Genomic DNA, 9,531 nt, shown 5'->3' on the forward strand with positions numbered 1-9,531 from the left:
GTGGCAAATTGGCAATGTGATTGTAAACACATAATATTTTATGTAGTAATAAGTTGATTATATATACAATGACAAATCGACCTACAATTATTGTTGCTCCCTTTTATCTACAAAAGGGAATTTAGAGTCATTTCAATTTGTCATTGAGTCATTTGCAAAGGGTTGTAATTATTTGTAATTGTTAAATGTATTATGTTATGGGCTGATTTGTAATTATAAATTATAATACAATTTTTTTTAAATAGAGCTTATTCTATTAACAACATTATGTTAAAATTTCTTAAAGAAACTAGAATCAATGAAAATCTCAACATGTGTAGATTCTAAAAGTAAAAACTAGTTTTAATAAAAATCCCAACATGCAAGTTTGTAACACCAACATGTTGAAAAAAAAATTAAGCATATATAAAAGGACATTGAATGAAGGCTATAAATTGACTTCTATAGACATAATTAATTAGTAGATAGTCTTCAATCAAAGCTACTAGCCTATGACTTAACTCACACAAAAGTTAGAACTTGAAGTTTGAGAAGCTACTATAGTTGCCACTCCACTTGGACTGGCTCAGCATCACTATCATTATAATTCTCCTCATTTATTAAATATAACATTTCATTGTTCATTATGTTTTCTTCAAATTCATTGTCAGTGTTAGTATGCATGCCAAAGTCAACATCATCTTCATTACTTCCAATATTAGGACATGAACCACTACCACTACCACCACCATTGCCATTGTCACTTGGGTTTGAAATGTTGGAAATCCCTCTTCTTTTATATTAGTTTCTTGAAATGCTAAGAGCCCTATCATAAGAGAAACTATCTACCTCATACCTAGAATTATAGAGCCTCAAACAATTATCCAAATTTTTGTCTAATTTGTTTCTAACCTTTGACTTTAGGAAGCCCAAAGTACTAAAAACTCTATCATCCTCCATTGAACCTAATATCATTTTCAAACATAAATCGATAAGCTTGAAATATTATGGTATTAACTCTCTCAACTGATTGCTCTCACCAAGGTTTTTCCAAAGCTTTTTTTCCACTCCTTCTTCATTTGGGTTCTCCATAAGATCATATTGTTCTCTCACTATGTTTGCAAAAGAATATGATTGATCTCTATGTCAAGATTCATCTAAAATTTCATTTATAGTTACTTCATTGATTACTTTAGATTTGCAAAAATGCTGAATCAAAGTCTTCATCCTTCTTTGAAAATCAATTGGATAGTTTAGAGACCAATATTATCGAAAAAAAATTGACATTAATTCAATCGATTCCTCTAGAGGGAATCTAAATATAATTTTTAATGAAAGATTGTAGCAAACTCACTTGACAGAGTCAAGCACAGAGTCTTTGATCTTCTTGAAGTCTTCACTTGTAACATTTGAAAGTACCTTTTGTGGTTTTGATTCTACTTCACTTCTTGCTCCATTGGGGTTGGAGTCAGGGTTGACATGGGCATAATACTACATTGGTATGTCAACTCCATGTATCCTGGCACATACCTCATCATTTGCACCAATATGTAAAAAGTTCTAGGATTTTTCAAATTTGTGATTTCTATCCACTTTACAAACTTTGATTCATCTAATGATAGTATTTGATATAGAGTATCCAGGCTATTACATGTCATTTTACACAACTTATTATATTCTACAATGTACATAGCTCTTTGTTGAACTTTTTTTATAATTTTTCTCAAGTCCTGTAACATGGGGAGAATAATTGCTAAAGTTAAGAGTATCTTAACATTAGTTAGACTTGAATATAGTCGAGGGAATCTGTCTTGCACTGGGTGGATTAGTCCAAGCAATGATGGATAGGAAGAGATTACTCAATGTGTTGGCCCATCCAAAGAGGTCCATCTGGTATCATTATCTTTAAGAAGCTTCCTCCCATCAGTAAGTCCTTGAGAAAAGTGTTGAAATTCCCAAACTCATTTTGGACTTCAATAAAAGTATTGGTAAATCTCTTTGATTAGAGATTCCACTTTACTTATACAACCAAAATCGTTGACAACTCCAAAAGCTATATTCATTTGATGGGCTATGCAATGAATGGGAATGTGTAGGGTGCCAAATAATTCTTGATCTTTTTGCAAAGACCTCCTTTATGACCTTGAATAACTAAAGCTCCATTTTCTCCAACACACAACAAATTTTTGACAATCTCCATGTTATCCAAACCTCCACATTCAATTAGAGTACCTTTTAATAATTCATATAAATTTCCAACTATCGCACTACAATTCAATTTAGCAACAAATAGTAGAAAGGGTGGATGAAAAAGATCATTTATAGTATAAACATGCATGCACACCTAGGAAGTATTATCAATTATTGTAACTTCATCTAGAGACAATGCAATAAAATTTGAGTGTTTTATTTTTTCCTTCATATCTTCTTTTTCAACCTATGTAAGACATCTAGCCCATTCCCACCTACTATTTACTAACTAGTGATTATTTGAATAGTTTCAAACTTTGAAAAAATGCAATAACGTAGTAATTGAAGGGTAATCTATTAGGAAATCATCTACTCAAAATATAAAAGAACACGCTTAATTGAACTACACTTCCGTTGCTTTCCTAATGAAATCTTCAATGGAAGCTTTTGCTGTAGAACACTTCTCCTGTAATTGTTAGTGTAACTCGTATATTTTGGCATTCCTGATATGCAGACAAATGTCCTTTATTTTCCAAGTTAGCATAGATTTTTCAACTCCATCTATAGTTTCCTTTTTGTAAAATTTACCAATATTTATTTCTCTGGTATCAAGTTTAAGCTGCAACCTCTTCTCCTTCTTTGTTATGCCTATGCAAATCTTACATCTACATTCTATAGGAGCCTCATCATCAATTGGATCGACCACTAGTTCAATGAAATAGTAGTTTTCCACCCATTCTAACAAAAAATTCCTTTTGAACAAATCCCAAAGAGATTGATATTTCTTTGATTCCAATTATTTTCCCATTTTGTGCATGAACATGATTTATGGAATCACTTTTGATTTTCTCACTTGACTAGTCTAGGATTGACTCCAACTCTATAATATCAGTTTGTGGCTCTTTACTTATGGTAGGTGCCTCCAAATCATGTCCAATTTCATCCTCGACTGAGATATCACGTTCACCAACTTGAACTTCTTCAATACAGTCTGAGTCTCCAACTTGTAATGACTCTCCAATTTCAATAAGCACTAGAGATATAACTTCAGAATCTTCTAGGTTGCCAACATTTCCACCACCAAAATATGTCAATATTGTTCTATGTTTTGGTAATGGTGGCCTCTCTTGGATTTTGAGGATCCTAATAGAACCCTTGTTACCCCTCTTGTTTGATATTGCAAACCAATAAAGGTTGCAAAAAATAAATCAGCTTAGTTGTTGAACAAAAGACTCAAATAGTGATGACTCAAAGACTATGAATAGTGATAGTAGACTACTAAGACTACATATGATAACAATAATATGATTCATTCTCCACAAAAAGGTACTACTACTACGATACTACCTAATATAATTCACAAACCTATGTTGACATTAAGTCAAGTTTGTTATTAGCGACAACACTACAACACTTATTTAGATTTTGTTTGCCTACCAAGCTCATTGAGTAGTATATAGTGTCTTCCATGTAATTTAGTGGTTACCAAGCTTCACAATTCCTACCAAGCATTTTAGTGGTTACGAAGTAAATTTAGGTAGTGTGAAGTCCTATAGTTCTTATTGAACAGTTCAGTGGTTACCAAGCTTCATAGTTTCAACTGAGCCATCAGTTCATGAGAAGTGAAGTTAGTGTTAATCGAGTGATGATATGATTAGTGTTTACCAAGTAAAGGAATGTTAAATGTGGAATTTAGTTTCTACCAAGTTACACAGTATCTACTAAGTCACCAGTGTAGACTGAGTTCGAGACTACTATGAGATAATTAGTATGGACTGAACTTCTACTTCTACCAAATGCATGATGATGTCAACGAATGATAGTGGATGTCATGTATTAGAACTTGACCAAGTCAGTCTTCAGAACCCAAATGTCTTCATCTAAGCTCACTTTATAATTTTTTTAATTGAATTGATGTGTGTGTGTGTGTGTGTGTGTGTGTGTGTATGTATATATATATATATGTATGTATGTATATATATATATGTATGTATATATATATATATATGTATGTATGTATATATATATATGTAATGTATTGTATCATATCCATATAGATAGATGTGTGTATGCATGAATGAAAAGTGAGAATGAAGAATAAAGGAAGCATGTGAATGTGAATTAGTAGCTAATGTATTGTAAGGCCATATCAACAAAGGAGCAACGAAGTTATATCTATCACATAAAGGTGATCACTACTTCAAAGAATCTTGATCAGAAAACTAGTTGTAAGTCAGAGATCTACTATTTCATTCTAACAAGTGAACGAGTCCAAAACCCTCTAACAAGGTAGACTTAAAATTCTTTTGTCAAACCTCTTTACCGAGTGCATACTTCATTATATGTTTGGAAATCCTCTAACAAGGTGGACCTAGTAGTCCTAGTTGCTCCTAATAGGGCAGATCATTAGAAGTGATCATTATAAGCCTTAACAAGCCAACTTTATGTTGCAGTATTGAAGTTTTGTGAGTATCATCCCCACCCAAGTTTTACTTTCTATTTGAAAGATTTTTGGGTCACCAAATCATTGTGTTCATGTTCCATGAATATTTATGTTTTCAATTTCTCATGCATGTAGTTAGATTTGATTTCATGAATTAAATGATAACTGGATTATTGCAATTAAGATCTTAATAGGATAAAATTTTATGGTTATTAATTCACCCCTCCCCTCTCAATAACCTAGCATAGTCTTGAATATTTCCAAAAATTGGTATCAAAGCATTGTGGATCTCAGGATTAAGCTTGATAGCTTGAGCAAAGATCAAGGACAATGGAGATTTTCAAACTTGATAAAGCAATTGACAATGAAAAGCTAGATCTAGAAATGGCCATTGCACAACTCAAGAAAGCTAAGGAGCAACTCTCTCAATACATGAAAAGAAGGAAGGAACTTGCAAATCAAATGAATGATCACCAATACATTCAAGAAAATATTGAAGATATTTTTCCTTCAAGTACCTCAAATGAAGCAAATGATGCAATCAAAGAACTCTAAGAGAAGAATGGTTCCCTACAAGAAGAAATAAGAAAGCTCAAACGAGAATAATAAATTTAGTCAGTAAGACTATGTGAAATATTGGAGCAAAGTAACAAGATGAAAGAAGAATTGGATGGAAGAAACAACGAGATCAATAACCAATCCCTTCAGCATGAAGATCTAATAGATCAAATCTCCAATACAAATGAAGAATTCATGAGTGAAAGGTAGATCAATGAAAGATTAAGGAATGATCTAAATTCAGAAAGACAAATCAATGAAAGAATAACAGGTGAGCTGAGATTAGAAAAGAAAACCAGTGAAAGATTGAAAAATAATCTAAACATTGAAAAACAAGTTAATGAGAGAATGATAAAATCCCAAGTAGACATGAATCAATTGAATCAACTAAATGAGCAAAATCTTTATAGAAAAAAAGGTAAAATAGGAATTGGATACAAAGAGGAAGGTGAATCCTCCAAACAAGGTGCTCAAAGGAATCAGAGACCTACCTGCAATCACTTTGGTAAGATAGGTCATACATCAAACAAATGTTGGAGTAATGGAAAAGAAAAATTCAATGGTAAATGTTACAATTGCAATTAGCATGGTTACAAGGCTAATGAATGTAAAGAAAAACCAAAATTTGAAGGCAAATTTCCCAATTACAAGAAACAAGGTCACAAGGGATCAAATTGCATAACCAAATCATTGAATCTAGCAGAGAAAATTGTGAAAGCAATATGTGGTTGGGACTATAACACTTGGTGCAGATGTCATTACTATGGAGAGTATGGACACATTGGCATGAACTATGTTAAAAATCACACAATGAAGAGAGATATAACCAGAAGATGTTTCATTTGTATGGAACTTGGTCATCTAGCCAAGAATTGCATGAATATAGGTAGAATTGAAGATGAAAATAAAGAAAAAGAAGATAAAATTAGAAATAAAATGAGGTAGAAATAGATTCCTAAATCCATCGAGGAAGCTAGTCCAAGTAATGATGGTCATGTCACTCAAGAAGTGAGTGACTCCACCATTTCCAACTAAGTTCTTAAGTAAGAATTGGAACTGCGTTATCAAGATCACATCTAAATAGTTCCAAATTGAAAGGAAGCAAAGGTCCAAATCAATATTCAAGATAATAGAGCACTTCTCTATTAGGTTCTATTGGCAAAAAGGGGATAACAAAAGATCAATATCAGTTATCATCGAGTAAGGTTGGGTCATGGACTCTACTGAGCAAGGTTGAGAGTAACTAATCACACATGTTTGGCTGTCGAGTTATGAAGTATTCATCGAGTGATCGAAACAAATAGTGGATGATAGCCTTGTGTACATAATGATGTCATCATAGCTACTTTCATACCACAAATTAATGAAAAAATGTTATGAAAAGGCAGGAAGTTGAATTTATTTTTTACCAAAATCTTAAAGTGTTGTTGCTATCAAGCAAATTGTAGAGTGATCAAGCGATATCAAATAGAATTTGCAATAAAAGTCTTTCAAGTTTTTCATAACCCACCAAGTAGTCATGGCAACATCAAGCAGTAGTAGAAAGGCAAAGAAAGGGTTAGAAACATTGGTTTGGGGAGTCGAATGGAAACCACAAGATTTCAAACATGTACTAGCAATTGTGGAAACTCTCAATCCAAATGGAGTGCAATCACAAATCCCTCCTAAGGTACTACTCATTAAAAATATCTAAACTCATTTTAAGTGTGTAATTAAAGAAATTGGAACCCTAGAGATGGATTATTTCCTAGGAAAATTATGTGTGAATGATGTTCTTAAACTTGAGCATAAGCACTTGGAAGATAAGGGTTTAACCCACATTCCCCACCTACCCTGAAGTTTCCAAATCAAATGCATCAGATACATCCTAAGTTGAGTTCATAGCAGTTAGTTATGGCTTGAGCAACTAGTTTTGATCACTAAGAATATGATTTATCTAACGAAGACCAAGCTTGAAGATGATTGAGACTATTATTAGCTTAAAAATATTGCATTGGTAGCATAATTTGTATATTGTATGCATCTCAAGCTAGGAAAGCCTTTCAGATTATTTTTAAAATTATGCTCTTCAAAGAAAAAGCTACTAAAACCCTAGGTTAGATGGATTTAGAGAAGAAAACCCTACCCAAATGGGATGGCAGAGGCATGAAGATTAGTAGTGTAATAGATGCAGAACTAAAATTTGGCATACATGTAATAGCACACAAGATTTATAGTTCGAGTCATGTCAATCGTGTGTCATGTGAAATAGTAGACATGGCATTCAAATTCATCAAGAAAAATCCATCATATGATCTTGTAGACTTATTATTGAGATGGTGCAACAAAAAAATGAAAAGTATAAGGACATCCAAGAAAAATCCTTGTAAATTTGGTTCATTGTTGACATGTCTATTTTTTTATGTTCAAAAGTTTTTCCCTTCTAAAGGTACAACCATATGGAGAAAGGATGTGCCAGTTTTTCTTTAGATTAATGAGTTCATTGTAGAAATGGGTGAGAACATTGTTAGCATAATGGTTAACTACTTTGATGTCTTAAATGAAAAAAAGAATAATAGATTCAAGATTCCCAATAAATTGGTTGAAGATTACAAAGATGATGTTTGTTTCATGGTAGGTAGTGACAAAGTCTACATTTAGGTAGTAATTTCAAGAGTTGTATGGGTAAAACCTCTTCCCTATGAGGTGAACATTGATGAAGAAAAAGACATAATTGAGGCCTTGATAAATGAACATGTTGATCCAAAAGCACCACACTTTGGAACATATGATGAGGCCAAGGAAGGAATAGAGCTTTAAACCAAGCTTCCACAAGCGATTAACAAAGGCAAGAGGAAAATAGAAAAACTCAAAACCAACACACCTCTTTTGTTAACTAAGGGTAAAGGAGAAGATTATGATGATGAAGTAGAGGATGAAGATGATTCAAGATAGGAAGAAGAGCCAGTGAAGAAGAAAGGTAAGGTGATCATCACCAAGCCACCCAAGCCATCCACTACAGTGTTTACCAGAAGATCTAGGATGAAAGGTAGTGAAGTTGTGTTTCGCAAGCCTCCTCTCACCTTCCAAGAAAGATTAAAATAAATGGAAGAAGGTGGAGGCATAACCAACTTCAAATCATTAAAGTATGAGACCAAGATAAAGGCTGAGAAGAAGTAGATTGAGGAATTGGTGCTAACCAAGATGGGCAAATGGAAGTATTCTCTTGATCAGATAGCCTCTCAAATTTCTAATGATCTATTAGAGATATTGAAGCCAACATGGGACTCAACCATCTAGATAGAAAGAGATATCTATGATCAAACCCTAAGGCAGTTGTTACCAAGCATTACCAATGCTGAGGTAAAAGAATCTATGAAGAAATATGAAGATAGAATGACTCTTAGATTCAATACTCATTTAATTTTTTTTAAAGATATAAAGCATGTAGTCAAGAATGCTATAGGAATATGGAAGAATACTTATGACTTGCATAAACCAAGTGACTCTCTAGTAGAGGTCAAGGATGATGACAATGATGATGAGGAAGAAGGAACAAACTTTGAGACAATATAGTTTGAGAATGAAGAAGTTGAAGAAGACAAAGAGGAAGAAGCTATCGAGGAAGTCAAATAAGATGATGAGGAGACTAATCCTATGAAGATAGTAGTAGTAGTCATTGCCTCACTTCCTCATTCTCCAAGAAAATCAGTAGCTACATAAAGTTTGGAGTCAGGTTCAGGAAGTATGATTATGATCGCAATAGATACATCAAATGTCCAATCTCTCTTAACTCCCTCATAGCTTAGCATATCACTAATAGAAGTGTGTACCACTTCATCTACTGAGTTGTAGCCTCCCTCTTCTTTACTTTTCAAGTTAGGCTCATTAGCAATGAGTACAACATGTTCTACGATTTTGTGTTCTTCAATAGTAAGTACAATTTTGAGTTTTACAATTTTGGATTCTATGGTTTTATTTTCTACAACTTTGGATACTTCTATAAGTATATCATTTTTGGACTCAGTAAGCATTCCAGTTAGTATGCCATTTTTTGGTACTATCTTAGTTTTTACTACTAGTCCTACTATCTCTACTATTGTTTCCATTCTAGGTTCTAAGGTAGTATGTACAAAGTCGGTTGACCCCAAGGCTCAACCACATATAAGAATTTTGAGTGGAAAGGAGATAGAGGAGGATATTAATCTAGATGAGGAGATTGAGATTCCAAAGTGGGATTTTGATAATGCCACTACAGATCAAATGCAAATAGCTAGTCAACTCCTCCATAAGAAAGTGAAATAAAAGAAATTGAGAGAGGAAAGAGACTGAGAATATAAAATCATAGAAAACACTAAGATTATTTTAATATAGGTAATAGG

This window comes from Cupressus sempervirens, chromosome 10 (assembly GCF_028749045.1).
Source record: "Cupressus sempervirens isolate cs-2001-9-10 chromosome 10, ASM2874904v1, whole genome shotgun sequence".
Taxonomy (NCBI): Eukaryota; Viridiplantae; Streptophyta; class Pinopsida; order Cupressales; family Cupressaceae; genus Cupressus; species Cupressus sempervirens.